Consider the following 20,339-nt stretch of genomic DNA (forward strand, 5'->3'; position numbering starts at 1 on the left):
CCATTTCCATAAATTTTGACTATAAAGTCGATCTATTTTGGTGAGGAAAATTTTTTTCCCCAATTTGGCTATATCGTACGGATTTTCGAATTTTTTAATATATATTTTTTCAAAAAAATTTTTTTTCCGAATATTGGTTTGAAAAATCAAAAAATCAAAAATTTTGAAAAAATCAAAAAAAATCTTCAAAAAAAAAAATTTTTTTTTTTGTTTGGGGGGTCCGCAGACCCCCCCCTCGTGCTCCGTACCCCTGCGGTACCTGCCTGCAGGTCTGTGAGCCGTCTGCAGCTTTGTCCTTCCGGCAGCACCCGTACACCGCTCCGTCTGCCGCGCCGGCGCCTCCCTCGTCCTCTGTTCCGGCGCCCAGCATCCTCTCCCGGCAGCTTCCGGTAGAGTCTCCGCCGCCGCTTCGGGCTCCGCCTGTCTGCACACTCCCGGTCGCCGCCGCTTCGGGCTCCACCTCTCCGGTACCTTCGGCAGCTTCCGCCACCTCCCGGCCTTGGCTTCTCCTTCGGCGCCCGCCTCCACCACCGGCGCCGCTCCGAGCCCACACTCCTCCGGCAGCGCTCCGCTCCTCCTCGGCCCACCTGCAGGGGCCCACAGCCAGCCACGCGGACAGAGACAGGTGGACCACGCCCGCCACGTGGCAGGCGGCCACTGGCCCGTGGATAAACACATCCGTACGACACGCAGATCACCGTACGCACAGTCAGCAGTACGGACACACACATCAGCCTGCACAGTCATCATTTCCGTACAGTACGGACTGCACAGTCAGCAGGCCGGGTCATCCGTCCGTACAGTACGGACGCCCAGTCAGCCAGGCAGCGAAGTTTTCATGACGGTCATACGGCCGTCAAATTTAACACAGTGTTTTGCTGACGTCAGCGCCACATCAGCATTTTTTGAAAATTTTTAAACCCCTCTCCATTGGGCTTTTCAGTTTTGCAGTCCAACTTTGGAAGGCCATATCTTGCTCATTTTTGCTCCTTTTTTGGTGCAATTTTTTTTGAAATGGGCTAAAATTTCGTGATCTTCGCAGTGGTGTGGTTATTTTCTGATTTTGATGCACAGGTTTTTCGGAATTTTCGGATTCTCTCAGCTGTACCTGTCCAATCCTCAATTCTGCAACTTCAAAGGCCTCGTTTGAGCTCATACGACCTCCTTTTCAGGTGCCGTTTTTTTTGAAAGTGCTTATTTTTTCGTCTACTTTCAGAATCTATGATCAGATTTCAGAGATTTTGAGTGAAAATTGTACTTTCAGATATTGGTCTTATTTGGCCTATTAGGTACTTGTAAATTGCTTGGATCTTAGCTAGATCTCTTGCATTTTCAGTTGAGTCTCTTTTGGTCTTCTTGAGGCAGTTGTAAAATTGTAAATCAGAAGTCCACTTTGCCATTTTTTGCAAGTGGCCCATTGTATACGCACTACTTATAAAGTGCCAAAATCATCACATTTGGGGGGGTTCTTTGATTGAGTGAATTTGGGGGGGTGTCTTGTGTGATTGTACCTCTTTTGTGCTCTTTCCATTCTTGTTGCAATGAGTCCTAATAAGTTTCCACCTTTAACTCCACATAATTATGCATCATGGAAAATTAAAGTATGGAGTAAACTAATGGAAAAGGGTCTCACACACTACATAGATGGAACAATAACAGCACCACCTGATCCTAAAGCTGATCCAAATGCTCACTTAGAATGGCTCACTAAGAATTGCATGGCTCTTGGAACCTTACGCAAGTATGTATCAGATGACCTCATTTTCCACATTGAGAAGTGTAAAACAATTAAAGAGGCTTGGGATATGTTTCAGAAATTATATGGACAAGTTGATGAAATCAGAGGCTACCAGATTGATAATGAGCTCACCAACTTAGATCCCAAGAATTTTGATACAATCCAAGATTATGTAACCAAAGCAAATGAGCTAAGAGCAAAGCTAAAGGATTGTGGAATAGACAAAAAGGATGCTCAATTGATATTCAACTTGTTGGACAAGCTTGCACCAGAGTATGCAGCATTTGTATCAAGCTTCCAAACTCATCGTTTGACAGTGGGGAGTTCTTATGTTATGCCTTCTTTTGAAGCTTTCACAGAAATGTTGATATTGGAACAATCCAAGTTGTTGAACATGGGGCTTCTCAAGTCTTCAAAGTCCAAGGCTTTGGTAGCAAATCAAGGAAATCAAGGAAGTCAAGGCAAAAATTCCAACAAGAAGAAGAAGCAATCTACACCACAACAAGAAAAGGGACAATCATCCTCTCCATCACAAGGCACTCAACAATCCTCTTCCAAGAAGGGGACAACACCTAAGAAGGATAAACCAACTTGTGCATATTGCAAAAAGTATGGTCATGATGAGCATCGATGCCACGCAAAGCAAGTTGATGAGTTAACCAATCTTCTCAAGAAAAACAACATCAACTTGCCATCCGCCTACACAAAGAAGGATTCATCTTCTTCCTCCTCACAGTCAAAAGGAAAAGGGCAAGCATTTGTGGCTAAAACAGGTTCTTCACAGCAATGGATACTTGACTCGGGTGCCTCCTATCACATGGGTTCTACAAAGGAGCAGTTTTCTTCATTAGAGCCATCTAAGGTACCTCACATTTACATAGGTGATGATACACAAGTAGAGGTTGAAGGGAAAGGTTCCGTTGACATGGATGATGGAACATTTGAGAATGTTCTCTATGTTCCTAACTTGTCTACCAACCTTCTCTCCATCTACCAAATCACTCACTATGGGAATGGGAAAAAGGTTGAGTTTACACCAGATTCGGTTGTGGTAAAAGAACTTGATGATGATGCCTTGGTAGCAGTGGGACAAGTCAATGACAACTCAAGGCTTTACTCATTTTCCCACTTTGTGCCACGTTCACCTTCTAGGGCCTTGCTTACTCATTCAAATTCAGAAAGTAAGCTATGGCATGAGCGGTTTGGTCACCTCAACTACCGCTATCTACAGCAGCTCAGCACTAAAGACATGGTCACAGGTCTTCCTCGAATCAGCTTTTCAGAGGGTGTATGTTCAGGTTGTTCCATGGGCAAGCATCCCGAAGAGAAATTTGATAAAGAGAAAACTTGGAGAGCTTTGGAAGTTCTTCAACTTGTTCACAGTGATGTCGCAGGTCCATTTCCAGCACCTTCATTTAGTAAGGCCCGCTATGTTCTTACCTTCATTGATGACTACTCCCGCTTCACTTGGGTCTACTTTCTCATTCATAAGAGTGAAGTATTTGACAGATTTCAGGACTTCAAGGCTCGTGTGGAAAAGCAATCAGGGAAAGTGATCAAGATTCTTCGTACAGATAATGGCAGGGAATATGTGAACAAGAGACTTGAGGACTTTTGTACATTTGAGGGGATTGATCTTCAGCATTCTGTTGCATACACTCCACAGCAGAATGGGGTTGCAGAACGCAAGAATCGAACTCTCAAAGAAATGGCTAGCTGTATGATTCATGCACGTTCTCTTGATCCCGCCTTTTGGGCAGAGGCTATCAGTTGTGCCACACACATCCAGAATCGGGTTCCTCACAAAGCTTTACAAGGTATTACTCCTTTTGAAGCTTGGGTTGGTAGAAAACCGATTGTGAGACATTTTAGAGTCTTTGGGTGTCCAGCATGGGCTCGCATTCCGCCACAGAAACGCAAGGCATTGGAACCACAGAGTCGGCCTTGCATATTTGTTGGATATCCTGAGGGTGTTAAGGCATACAGATTGATGGATCCAGAGACACATGAGGTATTCATTGAGAGGAGTGTTCACTTTGAGGAAAGCTCTCCTAGCTTAGCCTCTCTACCTCCTCCACCTTCCTCCATTGTGGATGGAGATGTTAGTGATTCAGATGATGAGACTCCCTCAACTCCGACTCGCAGGGTTACACCTCCGCAGGGTCCATTTGTAGTTGAGGTGCCTCATTCTCCACCTCCACCTAGACCTCGTTGGGCTCGACAGACACTTGAGTCCGCGGGTTCTCTTGTTGGGGATCCTTTGGATACACGGAGAACACGATCACAACATCAGGAACATCCACATGCATTTATTGCTACCGCTTCCGATCCACAGACATTCAGGGAAGCATCAGGGGTTCCTGAGTGGGACCAAGCTATGGAGGAAGAGTATAGTTCCTTGATGAGGAACAACACATGGGATCTAGTACATCTCCCTAAGGGGAGAAAGATAGTTCGATGTAAGTGGATCTATCGAACTAAGTTTGCAGCGGATGGTAGTGTGGATAAGTATAAGGCACGGCTTGTTGCCAAAGGTTTCTCGCAGGTTGCAGGTGTTGACTATACTGAGACCTTTGCACCCGTAGCTAAGATGAACTCCATTCGTTTGACACTTGCTATAGCTGCAGCTCATGGTTGGGCTGTACATCAGATGGATGTGAAGAGTGCCTTTCTTCATGGTGATCTAGATGAGGAGATTTATATGGAGCAGCCACAGGGTTTCATCCAGGATACTTCTTTGGTTTGCAGATTGAGGAAATCTATCTATGGCCTTAAGCAGGCCCCCAGGGCTTGGTATGCCAAGATGGATTCCTTTCTACTCTCTGCAGGTTTCACCAGGTGTCATTCCGATCCGAATGTCTACATTTTGCGACAGGATGACTCTCACTTGATACTAGTACTCTATGTTGATGACTTGATCATTACAGGGAGTACTGCATCCATCATTAGCAGGGTCAAATCTGCTTTGCATGACAGATTTTCTATGACTGACTTGGGTCTTTTGCACTACTTTCTCGGGATTGAGATTTCACAGTCATCTTCCGGGATTACTCTATCGCAGCCCAAGTATGCTCTTGATCTACTTGCACGCTTTCATATGGCTGATTGTAAGCCTGCCCCGACTCCCTTTCTTTCAGGAGTCAAGCTTGAGGCTCAGTGTTCTTCTCCACTAGTTGATGCCACTTTGTATCGTCAGCTTGTGGGTAGTCTCATCTACTTGACTCATACACGCCCTGATATTTCATTTGCAGTTGGCATGGTTTCCCGCTTCATGCAGGAACCACATGAGCTTCATTGGAAAGCCGCCAAACGCATTCTACATTACATCCAGGGTACACATCACTATGGGATTCACTATGCAGCAGGCACAGGACTTCGCTTGGTTGGTTACACAGACTCCGATTGGGCTGGCGATCTAGTTGATCGTAAGTCTACTTCTGGTTACAGTTTTCACCTTGGTTCGGGCCCCATTTGTTGGCAGAGCAAGAAGCAACATGCTATTGCTCTCTCTTCGACTGAGGCTGAGTATCGAGGCGCTGTTAACGCAGCGACTGAGACCATTTGGCTCCAGCAGATTCTCACAGAGTTTGGGTTCACTACTCCACGGCCGACAGTCCTATATTGCGACAATCAGAGTGCCATTGCCATCTCGAAGAACCCGGTCCAGCACCAGCGGACCAAACACATCGAGATTCATATGCACTATATCCGAGAGCTCATCCAGGAGCAGGTCATTGATTTGCAGTATTGTTCTACAGCAGAGCAGGTTGCTGACATATTCACCAAACCTTTCACCGAGAGTAAGTTCCAGCAGTTGCGAGCTCTCTTGGGGGTGCGGGATGTGTCATTAGGGGGGGTCAGCTGACTTCTCCTTCCTATCTTCTGGGGGGGACTTTTTCCTCTTTGAGGTTTTGTCCTTCCTCCTTGAGATTCTTTTGTACATTCATCTCTCTTTTGGGGGGGAGTTTTTTCCCACTGGGTTTTCTCCTTTTCTCCGGTTGTGAGAGATTGCATTGCATTGTTTTGCTTGCATTTGCATGTTGTACATGGGTACCTATCATGGCCTTGTAGCCGGGACCCATCCTGCTTAGTTGCATTGTAGACTTAAGTGCATTCCCCTAAGTTGCACTTAAGGGGGGGTGTTGGTGTAAATAATTATTCATCATGGATATTATTACACTTACTTAAGTTTACTTAGGATAATGCATTACATAGTAGTTTGGATATGAGACACTTGGGTGTTTGTGCCTCATTGGGATAGTGTGTGTAGGAGAAATTCCACCTCTTATGGTGTTGATCTTGTTATTACACTATCATATCCACTTATTGTGGAGTGATAATTCCACCTTCGGTGGGTGATCCACCTCATGTGGAATATTATATTATTTCTCCTACCTACCCACACCTATTTCCTACCTACCCTTGTTTCTCATTGAGCCACTTGTCATATTTGTGTGCTCATACATCCATATGGCCTTGCCTATATAAGCAGGCCTCTATTCATTGTATTGGTTAATCCAGTTGATCATTTTTATATTGATGAGAATACAGTTTGTTCTTGTCATTCTATTGTCTCTTTTATGCTTTTCATTGTGCCCTTGATCTTGGCAAAATCCAACAAGAGCAAAGGGTAGATGAGACTCATGAGCTCGAAAGAACTGAAGAACAACCATCACATGAGGATGTCAGGCAGTTGTTCAGCGAAATAGGGGAGAATTCAGCTGCAAGCAAAGGGCTTCACACCTCTTTCACTCCTCCAGTGGTAGGGTAGCTGCGAATCTGTGGTGAGTCAACTGAGAACGTCAGAGAACAGAATGCAGACTTGACCTTATCATCAACCCAAACAGTGCCTCAAGAGTGGCTGATTGCCAGAGCTTAGTGCAAGGCCGCCACCAAACCACCCATTGATCTAGAGGATATCTTCTCGCGTATAGATCAAGCAAAAGCTAAGGGGAAGAAAAAGCCCAGGGCATATTCTAGAGTGACCAAAGACGAGCAAAGGAACCGCACTCTTCATATTGCCACCCCGCTTGTAGACAAGCCAGCAGATCAGATAACACTGGCAGATTATAGCATCACAACTGTCCCCATCGGACGAGCCACTAAAGAGCAAGAAAAGGAAGAATTTAAGGATTCAGTGCAGAATATACTCAGGCAGCTTGAAGAGATCACAGCTGAAAAGGACATGTATTGGGCCCGTGCTGAGCAAGCCGAAGGATACATCGATCAACTCCTAAGGCCATTGCACAATGCCTCTGAATCCCATATTCCCCTGACAGCATTGGTGCAAAGGACCACAATTGAATTTGAAGGAGTACGGGACATCGCAAAGGCCGTGAAGGAATGGATGCAAGACATCAAGAAAAAGGGAGAGCAGATCCTTAAGGAAGTAAAAGAAATGGCCCTCCATCGAGAGCTCACTTTAGTCAAGTTATTGGAGGTAAAGAAGGAATCCCTTCACATGCACGAAGTGGCAGCCACTACCCTTCCCCTCATGAGAGCTCTTTTCTAAACACGTGCAAATTCCTACATTGTCCGCCATCCTAGATCCTCATAGCATTAGTGTTCTTAAGGAGTGGTACTAGACTATCACCATGAAGAACGACACCAAAGAAATTATTGACAAGGAAAGTGACGCATGTGAAGTGATTCTGGGAAACATGCAAGAACTAGGTAAGACCATCCTCTGATCAATGGTTTCAGGATGGATAAATGACTTGTCCAATAATGCAATCCAGCCGGACTAGGAAGAAAGATTGGGGATAGATAAGATTACCTATTCCACTAAGGACTTGAGTTTTGCTAGTCAGTTCCATTCAGACATATTATGCTTTGAGCGTAATCGCTCCAGCTGGAAGGACGGTTTAAAGCACGTGGACCAGTATCTCGAGGGCATGCAATACAAAATTCGCCATCCTCCCATGCCTCCATTCAGTCTGCTCTTCCAGTTATGTATCAGGCTCCAGGAATACGTTCGCGAGGAACGGGCAGCATGTCGTGATTTATGGCGGGAATACCTACATGGCGAGGATCAATTTCTAGAAAAGGAGTGTGAGACAAATAGAGAAAGTAATTTCTCAAAAGTGCTTTTTTCCCTCTAAATCTTAAAAGTGCACTTTTGCACCAAAAGGTGACAGTTGACTTTTGGTCAACAAATGTAAAGCTTTATTTGATGCACCTTTTTGGATTATTTCAAATTGCTGTAATTATCCCTTTTTGGGTAGTTATTGCCCATTTTGGGGTGGTTGTTGATATTTGCCTCCCATTTATGGGTATAGGCAGCCATGCTTTATGGATGAATCTAGGCCACTTGTTTAGTTTAAATCTAGGCCATTCATCCTTTTTGAGGCCTATTTAAGGGACTGGTTTTCCCTCTTTTTTGTAAGAAGTTCTTGGATTGTTGCGAAAGCTCTGGAGAAATTTACAGGAATTAAGACCGTTTTCAAGTTTCCTTGTGAGTGCATGGTCTCCTTCTTCACTTAATTTAGAAATCTTTTAGTTATGTCTATTTATTTTGCATAGCGTTTTTCAATCAAGCATTTGATAGAATCCTTGTAGTCCACACCATTAGGGAACGACTCATTGCCTTTCTTTCTGCATGGTTAATCTGGACCTTTCATACTTAGTTCGGTTATCAAACACATACTATGAATGTAGAAGTTCTAATATTGTACTTGATAAAATGAAAATCTTGTTTCTCCTTTGAAGATTGCACTGGATTTATGCAAACATTGTGCTTGGGCAGTTGGTGATATTTAATCTAGTTTCCTAGAGGTGTCTGTCTACTTGACTGAATTTGCTATTTTAGTTAGAATTTACATTTCATGTCTCTCTTTCTCTCTATCCTTCCCTCCTTTTTCCCCTTTTTTATTCAGAAAATCTGCAGTCCCATTAAAACAGTATCAAATTAATGGAAATCATTTGATAGAAAGATCATAAAGGTTCCGGGGAACATATCTATAAATTACCAGTTCAACGTAAGTCCCCCTTGTGTTTCCAGCATAAACACATCAAGCCACTAAAAAATCCCGCAGTCAAGACCTGACAAAAGAAACCTTGAGGTAGTCTCCTTTGATCAAACTTAGAAAACAGCATTAGAGACTTCCTTATCTCAAGAGAGAGTAGGATAATCAGTTGGCTATTCTATTCTGCGTTGGCCGTATGGAGTTTGCAGCAATGCGATTTCAGACACATCAACAGGTTTCCAAACCTAGGCTACCGGTTTGTATCTTGGGTATTTTCCTTAAGTATTATATCCATAAGGTGTTCCTTGTCTTGATATGATTGCCTTATATTTGTCTTGTATCCTATCTGGAATCGCCAAGATCTGATGTATTGCTGTTTTGTTAATGCGCATGTAGATTTACTCTATAGCTTGAATAATGTAGACTTTAGGCTTTTTTTACATCTTTTAGGGTGTGTAGTTCTGGTTTTAGTATGTATCAGAAAGGCACTTTGGAATCCATATACTCTCTAGCATGTTAATTTAGGTTCACTTTGCATCCATGCTTCGAAAAATTTATCATTGTTTGTGCTGCAATTATTACTTTCCAACTCTAATTCCCCTTCATTGTTTAGGTTTTCTTCTTCTTGCTTGTCCGAAAGTTTGGAGATTGAATATTAATTCTTGACATCTTCCTGCGCATTTCCTTGTGCTACTTCTTCTATAGAAGTTCTGTCATCTGGTACTCCTAAGGGGATTCACATTCTTTGGTAGCATCTACAAATGAGATCTTCTCCTTCCGAGAGTCCACAATTCTATTAGAATTCACAAAACATCTTAGTCCAAGTAGAGCCCAATAAGTGTTGAACATCTCCTTCATTTCTACCACTTCAAAATCTACATATTGTTTATGTTCTTTACATTTACCTCAATTTCCAGGTAACTAATGTCTCCATTCTGTAACAGTTAGCTAGATTGATAATCATAGGTGTCTTGACAAGATTCGGTTTCCTTAACTTCTCCCATGTGGTGGATGGAATGATAATTAGGTCTGCGCCCAAGTCCACCATGACATACTTCACCTTATGATCATTCAATTGGACATTAATTAATAATGGACCATTCTTTCAGTTCTAGTCCTCTGATAGGTGGTTCACCTATTTCTTTTTGTTCCATTACTTGCACCATTGTGCTAATTTACTACTAGATCTTTTTGTCTAGCTACAGTAGCTAGGTCTTTCAATATTTTCACCTTTTCTTCCGTGAAACATCCTACTTCCTCTTGTAACTGCACATGATATTTTGTTTTGCTTGCTTAACTACCTTTTCATGTTGTCTCTTGTTGGGCTCAAATTGTTTCGGTTCTTCCTCCTCTTCTTCATCCAGACTATAATGCTCCTCAAAATCCTTCCTTCACTGGTGGTTTCTTCTCATGTCTCCCTGTGTTAGTTCCTTGTCTAGTCAAACATTAACTTTCTTCTTTCCTCTAGTTTTCTTTTTCTTCTTCTCCATAATTATCTCTTCTTCGGAATTGTCTTGTGTGGAGGTATTTGAAGACCATACATCCTTTCGGTGACAGCCTCTTATGCCATGCTGTGGTGTCCTCCAAATGACCCTTGCTGCTCGTTGTAGTTCATTACTCCGAGAAGGCTGGCTATTGTCTTTGTTAAGATAGAATGCTTGTGCAACATCACATGAAAACATTGTGTGTCTTGTCCATAAAATGCGCACTTCTGTTTCTTCTCTGCCCAACACTTTGAGGCATAATGACTCATTTTTCCGCAATTGAAACAAGTGGCATCATTTTTGCTTTTGTTGTTTTGGCTTCTTCCTCTTCCTCGTGTATAATTTGGTTGTCTATTATTATCTCAATAGCCTTGTTGATTGTTCTACATTCCATGGGCATTCTAGTTATCTTGCTAGGGTAGGATCTGGTAACCAGCATCACTCCTTTTGTCAACACTACAATTATGACTTTGACAATGTTGGGTGCCACCATTTTGGACTGGAGCTTGGTTCTTTAGACAATCTTCTATTAAGTGCAGGTCCCATTCATGACATATAGCATAGTTATTGAATTTGTCTAACTGATTTACTACTACTAAGGTCTTCTCTGCTCTATCTTTTGGGCATTCATTTTGGATGTGCCCTTGTTGGTTGCAATATCTGCATCATATCATTTCTGGTTGCTTAGGATCAGTAGGTAAGATCTCCTGATGTATAACCAATCTCTGTACCTCAACATTTCTATCTTTCTCCTATCTCCTCCATGATTGGGTCTCAATTCGGTGGGCCATGGTGATTAGGTCAACATATTATCTATTCTGGTGAATAGATCTTCCTTATCCAGTTATATCTACAACAAGGGATGTGGCCCTTGGATAATATCCCTAAAGTACAACCCATCTTCTAAAACTCTTATTTTGGACCCTCATTTTCGGTTTACTATTATACCATTTTTAGGCCAACAATGTGTTGACGTGTATTTTGTACACTATCAAACACAGAATAAAATACCCAAGGGTACCTTATCCTCTCTTGAATAAAGCCTCTGAATGCTGAACATATCGCGAGAAAGGATCAATCAGGGTGACTTCAAGGTTCTTCGTTGTAGGATCTCTACGTGTGGATAAGCACCAGTGGTCGTTGTAAATGCTGTTTCTTCAAGGGGCCTTACGTTTTCGAACTGTAGGAACAAAATTTTCCTAAAACTAACAAGTTCTCAAAAAAGATCAAAAGGTAGGGTTTGCAAGAGATAAATTCTAATCTAATCCTAAGAATGACTCAATGTAGGCTAGACTTGGTAAGATTCTACCAATTTCAGTATTGCCAAGGAATTACAACTCTACTGGAATTGATGCGATCTTCTAAGGTGGTTAGTGATATTTCGAATCATCAAGAATTATAGACACTACCATGAAGGTACATATCAATAGTTCAATAATGATTGAAGGTTCAAGCAATATGGATATCTCCAGCTGACCACACAAGGCGTCCTTACAATCAGTAAGAAGCTAGTGGTTTGGAACGTGAATCTCACCAAAGATCAAGCCCAACACTTAGTCCTTCAAACTTAAATACTACTTCGACTGAGAATGATTCAAGAAAGTAAACAACCATGAAAATAGCCACAAGAATTGCAATAAAACACCATAACTTCAATATTTTATTGATCTCAAAGCCAAAATAGACAACAATTGTTTGAAATCCTTTCTTCAATGCTCAATCTTGCTACAAAATAACTTTTCTTCTCTCCAAAAGCTCTAGCTATCTAATTTCTAATTGCTTATCTCTAATATCTAATATCTAATGACAAAATGAAAATGAGTGAGGGTATATATAGCATCCTCAATTACAATGAACGGCCCAGATCAAAAGAAGATCAACGGCTGAGATTCTGACACCTAAACCCTAATTAGGGTTTGTTACAAAAAATTCCCTTTTTAGTTGAACATTATTAAATGCATAGCCAAATATTTAATTGGCACACAAATCGAGGGAACATAGACCAATGATAATTAAGATGCCACATCATTTATAACAACCTCTCTTCTAGAACCTTATTCCCTTTCCAATGCTCTTTCTTAGCATATGCAATGAATCTGGACACAATTCCTTCAATCTTAGCAATAGGAATCTCGGGAAGATTCCTCATTCGTTCCTCCAAGTGGATAACTTGATCAAAGGCCTTGAGGAGAGCTGTATCCCATCCAGGTTCGAGTTCTTTGATCTTCTCAATCAGGAGCATAGTAGCGAACATTTGATCCCGTTGCCCATCTGTGATGACATTCTCATCTTTGCAAAAGATGACCTTGACTCTTTCTTCCAATTCTTGAAGGTCCACATCTGTCTCAACTTCGATCCTCCTGCCAAGAATGGTACATAACACCTCAAACACCTTGTCCTGAATTGGATGGATGACGCCTTCAACTTGATTGCATTCGGTGCTGATGTCCTCGAAAAGAACCTCTTTCATCTGGAGTAGAGTTGACCACTGAAGTAAATTATGAGCTCCTCCATCCATTATCTTTTCTTGTGCTAGGATCTTCCTTGAGGTTTGCCTGATTACTTGCAGAACAGGAATGATAACATCTCTAGTATGACCTCTCCGGGTCCTCTTTCGATCACTCCTCTGTGAGGTAGTCCTGCATATTCGAAACTCCTGATCAAGGCATATATGACGTATGAGCTCATGTGAAATGACTTGGTAGGCTTTAGTCTTCTTAACTGCACATCCAGGCAATGGCTAATAATTCTAGCCCAATGAATTGTTCCTTTCCCTTGAACTATCACTTGGATGAAGTAGAACATCCACTTCTCAAAGTAGAAGGCTTGAGGAGCTCCTGTAACTCGATTGAGCAAAGTTATCAAATCTCTGTACTCCTCTTGGAAGTCGATCCTATGTGGTGTGTTGGGAATCTTGCTCAGGCGAGGACGACTTTTGAGTAACCAATTCTTATTGATGATGCTCAAGCAAGTGTCTGGATCATCTTCATACATTGACCTGGCTCCTTCTAGGCTTTTGTAAATCATATCTTTATGCTCTGGAAGATGGAGAGCTTGACTTATAGCCTCCTCCGAAAGATATGCCAAAGTGTTCCCTTCCTTGGATACGATTGATCTTGATTGTGAGTCATAATGGTGAGCACAATCGATCATCAGCTCATGGCACTGGATTGCTGGAGGGAAACCGGCCGCCTTGATGATGCCACTTTCAATTATTCTCTTTGCGACAGGTGATGGCTTGCCAATGTAAGGGACCTCTCGAAACTTCTTGACATTGAAGTTTCCCAAATTGGTATCTCCAATATTGCTCCACTTGGACACGATCTTAGTCTCCAATTCTTCATTCCTCTGATCTTCCTTCATGAGAGCTGGACGACTAGTAGATGCTCCTGCCTTTGGAGTCGCCATCTTGACACCTACACAACATTTCATAATGAGTAATATACCTTGAAGAGTAGTAAGGAAGATAAAAGATATTAATTAGGAAACTTCATGATAAATCTTGAGTTATCATTTCCTAATTAGCTACATCAAACTTAGAATTTTTAAAACAAAGTGCAAAAATTCAAATCTTCAATAATGGTGTCAAGGTAATTTCACCATACCCCCACTTTGAGTACTAATTCTACGAAATGAAGCAAAAATAGGAGAATTTTGGCTAGGCAAAATGTAGATCGAAGTTCTCCTTTTAGCAAAATGCGCCTCCTTTAGTCTTCACAAGCATCAACTCCACCACCTTTAGTCTTCAATGCTTAGGATAATTCGCTCCAACTAGACCAGCTTTCGCACTTCCTTCTTGTTCTCCAAGTTCGCACTTGAAATAATGAATGAATGATTGTTTAAAATTGCTCAAAACACCCCTATTATATAGGGCGCTCACCACTTCACCTCCCCATAGGCCGACTTGATGAAATAGGCCTAAAAAAATAAATAAAATTGAAAAAAGAAGAGGCCGACTTGATAAAATAAACAAAAATAATACCTCAAGCACTCCATTTTAATTTTAATTTCACAAAAATTAATTTTAAATGCCTTAACAATAAAAAATTTGATTTTTGAGGCTCAAAATTAATTTATTAAATGCCACCATGCTCTTTATTAAATGCCAATTTAATTTAAATTTTTTCCAATATTTCGAAGTTGGCAATTTTTGCATCTAATGCGATTTTAGAGGATATCAACGTTGAAATAATGTAAAAATAAAGGATGCCAATAACCTCGCCTTGGTCCCTTGGAGAGGGACAGGAGCGATCTTGTAAAACCTTGCATTCTTCATTTTAATCGCCAAAACTTACTCTAGGTATCCAAAGTGGCATTTTCAATTGGAGTCTTGAGTTTAATTCACTTGATTTTAAGGAGGGAAGTGACTTAGGACATTTTCGCCCTGGACCCTGGGAGAGGGACAGGGGCGATTTTCCATTTTTGTCCCTATCTTTCATCTTTTAATTGCCAATTCTCGTTGTGGGGTAAGCGATGATCCCCTTCGTTCATTCTATGCATGCTTAACTTGTTACTGCAAGGCAAAATAGGCTCTCCCAAGATTTTCGCCCTGGTCCTCCAGTGAAGGACAGGAGCGCTTTTTGTATTTTAGGCTAGGATTCTCAAATTTTGAAGTCAAATCTTTGTTCACCATGCTTTAGAAGATGCTTCCTATCTCGCACAACCTTGCCTTAGCATAATCTCGGAGGGAAATTGTTGATTTCATAAAAATCGCCCTGGTCCTTCAGTGAGGGACAGGAGCGCTTTTGAGTCCATTGCACAAATTCTTGATCACATCAACTTCAAATTACCCTCAAGGCGTAGAACATCATTCCCCACTCCTTCTTGAGTCCTGGAAACAAAAATAGCATTTCAAAATGTAAGGTAAATGGGCATATTTGGAAATTTTGCCCTGGTCCCTTGGTGAGGAACAGGAGCGCCTTTGCCAATTGTCATCAAAATTTGCAACTCTTGCATCTCAATTCCACCTCGAAGCATTTTAAACATTATTTCAAACTTGCGCCTTGGCCTAGATTTGTCCAAATTTGGAGAGAAAAGCTAGATAATATGTTTTTCGCCCTGGTCCCTTGGTGAGGGACAGGAGCGCTTTTTGTAAATTCAAGTTTGTCTGTCCTTTGCTAGCCTTCCAAATTATCTTCAATGGGCTAATCATGTCTTCTTCCGTTCATTTCGATCACAACACTTGCCTTGTCTTTGCAAGAAATTTACACTTTTTAGAAAATCGCTCTGGACCCTTGGAGAGGGACAGGAGCGCCTTTTTACTTCATGGTATATTTCCTTGTCTTTTAAACCCTCAATCGCGTCTAAGGCATAAAACATCATTCGTCCTTCCCATCCAAGTCAAGTTTTGCCATAAAATCTCAAACAAAGAGGAGAAACTTGAAAAAATGCCATGGTCCTTCAGTGAGGGACAGGAGCGCCTATTGTCATTTGGGTTGATTTACTCCTTTGTAGACCACTTAAATTATATTCAATGGACAAAACATGCTTCCCTTGACCTCTTCAATTCGTAAAATCACTTTAATCTTGCAAAAATAGTGCAAATTTTGAAATTCAAGCTTCGGTCCTTCAGTGAGGGACAGGAGCGCTTTTTGCCTTCTAGGCCAAAGTGCCTCATTTCCATGCCTTCAAAATCTTCAGAAGCATCAAAACACATCCAATTATCTCTCTTGGAGACCCTACACAAAACAAAATAGAAAAGTCAGTGACAAATATGCATTAAATAACATTTTCGCCCTGGTCCCTTGGAGAGGGACAGGAGCGATTTTATCCTTTTTGGCTAAAATATTCAAAATTTAAGTCTCCAATCACTTCGCCAGGCAGAGTTAGGTCATCTTCAAGGCCAGGAACCAGTTAGGAAGTCCTCTCAAAACAAGAAATTGTACATAGAATAAATTTCGCCCTGGGCCTCCAGTGAAAGACAGGAGCGAAATCTCTATTTCAGGCATCATCTTGCTTCCAAAATTTGATCAAAATTTACGTAGGCAAGAATACACAATTTCATCTTCAAAATGCTAACATTTAGACAAATTTGGACTTTACCTCAAAAAATTCTTGAATCTAGACCTAACCTGAGACCTATCTGACCTTCCTGATAGGCTTACCTTACTTTGACCATCTCAATCTTGGGGAGGATGCTTAATAACTCTCAAAATTTGACTGGACTCAGCTTGAATAACATCAGAGGAAACCCCTAAGGTTTAGCCCTAGCCCAGACAGACAACTCTCTCACTCAAAACCCTAAAAGTAGAGAGAAGAACAGGCAAAACAAAAAGCGAAAAGAGGGGGTCCCCATTCTAATGGGGCGATGTGTGAAATGGTCACAACATCTGGCGACACCATTGAGAATGTTGGTAAACATTTGGGAATCAATCCTTCTTGAAGAAAAAACTCAGAAAACCTCCCTCAATAAAACAAGGAGTTAAACAACACTTACAAGAAGAAACTCTCATATTGAGACAAAGTATTAAGTCCACAGTTACCCATGTGTGTGCAAATGAGTTAATTCCCCTCAACAAGACAATCATGATCCTCCAGGTTCCCCTGTGATAAGCTACATAGTTTTATCTGAACTCCAAAAGCATCCTGGATAGAGCCTCGCTGCCAGTCAGACATCCATAGTCTCGACGAGGTTATCGCCGCAAGCTCACGAACATTGCTCCATTGCCAGCCAGGCGTCTATAGCCCCGATGGAGTTATTCGTATGTTCCCTTTAGCCAATTTGATATTTCTTCGTCGGCTCATTTTCTTTTCCTTTTGATTTTTATTTTCACTTTCTCCTTTGGATATTGCTTTTTTGTTCCATCAATTCTTTTGGCTTGCAAGTAGTGAAGCTCACTAGGGTTTGAAGATTGCGGTGGCGCTGAAGCCAGATTTTAGATTTTTCACCAATCACAGCTTTGCCTGAAAACCACAATGACTTGGAGATTATAAGTGTGAAAAGATATAATAACTGGAGGACAAAAATATCTGAGTTCAATAAGCTAATCTTACTTCATTGCAAATACGGCTTGACTCAAAGTTTTATCAAAAGAAACCTCTTTGCGTTTCCAAAAGACCTCATAATTGCCCAAATGAAACCAACAACCTAGCGAGAAGTCAGAGTGCCTCATGACAAAAATCACCCAATTTCAAATGGATACCTCTCAGGACAAACAACTAACCTAAACAAGACACCTAAACTAAGAACCAAAAACAAAGCGAAAGGCAAACCAAAACAAAACAAACCAGACAAACGAAAAACGAAAGCAAACTAAACTAGCTATGTACAAGGGAAGGCCTTTTGCATCCTAGGACTGGAAATAATGTTTGAGATACCTCCCATTGACAGGCAATGGGACGTCTTCTCCGGTTAAAGTCTTCAGTCTGAATGCGTTTTCTCCCAAAATCTCTGAAATTTGATAAGGGCCTTTCCAAAGCTTATCAAATTTGTCATGCTCTCCCCTCTTCTCGTGTGCTTTATCCCAGTATAAGACAAGATCTGAGATCCGGAACGCCTTGACTCTAGCTTGTCGATCGAACCATCTTTTCACAACTCCTTGATGTTTTGCAAAATTTTCCAGTGCTTGATCTCTCTTTTCCTCAAGATTCAACAATTGTGTTAATCGGGCCTGGACAACATCAGTATCTTCCATGTATTCCTGAATAAATCTCAAGGTTGGGATCCTGAGTTGCATGGGGAATACCGGGTCTTGGCCATAAACCAGAAAATAAGGTGAAATCCCTAATGCGTTCTTGGTCCTGATTCTATCTGCGCAGAGGGCAAATCTTAATTGGGTATGCCATTCTCTCGGACTTCTTTCTAGTAATTTCTTGATAACACTGAGTAGGTTCTTATTAGTTGACTCAGCTAACCCATTACCCTGAGGATAATAAATTTGATGAAAATTTGAGGGTTATTCCATACTCAAAAGCCCAATTTGAAAATCTTAATGATGTGAAGGCTGAGCCATTGTTGCAAACCAATGCATAAGGACATCCAAACCTCGTGATAATGTTTTCCTCCAGGAATTTAATTACGGCCTCGGTAGTGCATACCTTGAGAGCTTGAGCCTCCAATCATCTGGTACAATAATCAGTAGCAGTGATGATATACCTGTGTTGTACCGAGGATGCGGGGTTGATGACACCAATAAAATCCATTCCCCATTTGGCAAATGGTCTTGCTTCGATTATTGGATTTAGCGGCATGGCAGGATTCCTTTCTCTGAAAGCTGCGACTTGGCAAGTGTGGCAAGTCCTGATATGATTAAATGTGTCCCTGAAAAGTGTAGGCCAGTAATATCCTGCTCTTAAGATTTGATGAGCTGTAGCGAGGCTGGCTCCATGTCCAGTCCCAAACTTGGAGTGAAAATGTTCAATTGTTTGTTTGGCCTCATCTTTGCCAACACACCTCAGATATATTCCCTCGTGATTCCTGCGATATAGAACGGATCCTTGAAGCATATAATGTTGACACTTTATTCTTAGTGCTCTTTTCTGTGTGGGTGTCATGCGAGCAGGGCATCTGTTGTTGAGTAGGTATGTCACAATTTCTTTGTACCATTCATCAGGGGTGACATCCTCTAATTCATAAACTTGCTGGATTAATCCGGGTCCGTCAATTGCCAGTGTCTGTGCTAAAGCTTGTCTTCGAACAAGTTTCATAGGCTGGATTTCAATATCAAACTCTTGGATAATGACGACCCACTTGCCTCTTCTTTCTCCTAGTTCATTTTGCATGAGGAGAGTTTTGACTACCGCATCTGGTACTATTGCATAAATTTTGGCCCTTAAGAGGTAATGTCTGAATTTTTTAATGGCCTTGACCAGTGTGTATGCCTGTTTTTCAATGTTGGGATATCTGAGTTCTGCATCTTTCAGTGGGGTACTCATGAATGCAATTGGATTCTCGTCCCTCTCTTCACTTCTCTGGGTGAGAATAGCAGCACAAGTGTAGTCAGAAGCGAAGGAATACAGGTAGAAGGGTTTGAGGTAATCAGGACTGATCAATACTGGCGCTTCTGCGATTGTTGTCTTTATCTCCTTGAATGCCCTCTTGGCCTGTGGCGACCATTCCATCTTTGCGTCCTTCTTCAGCATCTCGTTCAAAGGTCTGACTATCTCAGCAAATCCAGTGATAAATTTTCTGACAAAGTTGATCTTGCCGAAGAATGATTTGAGTTCTTTCTTACTGGCTGGCAAATTGATAGAAGATATAGCTTTTACTCTTTCAGGATCGATGGAGATTCCTCTTTCTAAAATGACATGTCCTAAAAGTTTTCCTTCTGTTACCCCAAATATGCATTTTTTCGGATTGAGAGAAACACCATACCTTTTGCACCTTTGGAAGACTCTTCTTAAGTCATCCACATGATCTTCTCTTTTTCTGGAGAAAACTGTGATGTCATCCATGTATATAATAATGCATTTCCTAATTAGGTCCCTGAAGGCGATATCCATGGCTCTTTGGAATGTGGCCCCGACATTGATAAGTCCAAAAGGCATTCTTTTGTATGCAAATGTTCCCCACTTGGTAGTGAAAGTGGTCTTCAGTTGATCTTCAGGCTCGACCAAAACTTGATTATAACCTGAATATCCATCCAAGAAAGACATCATCTGCGACCCGTTGACAATCTGCAACACTTCATCCAGCGATGGTAGCAGATAATTGTCCTTTTCTGAAGCTCGGTTGAGATTTCTGAAATCAACACACAATCTGATCTCTCCATTTTTTTTTCTGACAGGAACCAGGTTGGCGACCCATGTCGAATGTCTTACTGGGAAGATGATTTTGGCTGAGAGCAGCTTCTTAACTTCTTGATATATTAGGGGTTCTAGCAAAGGATTAACTGGCCTTTGTCTCTGCCTAAACGGTTTGCTTCCTGGCTTCAAAGGGATCGTGTGAGTGATAATTGCAGTGTCATAAGTCTTGAGATCTTCATAACTCCATGCGATGACGTCTGGGAAATCTCTCATATTTTTCAAGATTCCATTTCTTTTCGGTGCGGTGCAGGCCTTTCCAATGAATATGCTCAAGAAAGTAAAATGATTTGAGGATAGATCGTTGAGAGACAAGAGCAAGCCAAACACAATCAACTTTGCTTTTATGGCAAATATTTAGGGAGTATATGAGCCTCAGGTTTGTCTGAGGCAAAAAGAAAATTGAAATGG

At 41.6% G+C, this 20,339-nt stretch overlaps 1 protein-coding gene across 3 annotated transcripts in view; it reads left to right on the forward strand.

Annotated features, from left to right (window-relative positions):
• The window catches only part of LOC131073130 (dol-P-Man:Man(7)GlcNAc(2)-PP-Dol alpha-1,6-mannosyltransferase), a 291,571-nt gene that overhangs the window by 110,531 nt on the left and 160,701 nt on the right, over nucleotides 1–20,339 (forward strand). The window lies entirely within an intron of this gene.

This window comes from Cryptomeria japonica, chromosome 5 (assembly GCF_030272615.1).
Source record: "Cryptomeria japonica chromosome 5, Sugi_1.0, whole genome shotgun sequence".
Classification (NCBI taxonomy): Eukaryota; Viridiplantae; Streptophyta; class Pinopsida; order Cupressales; family Cupressaceae; genus Cryptomeria; species Cryptomeria japonica.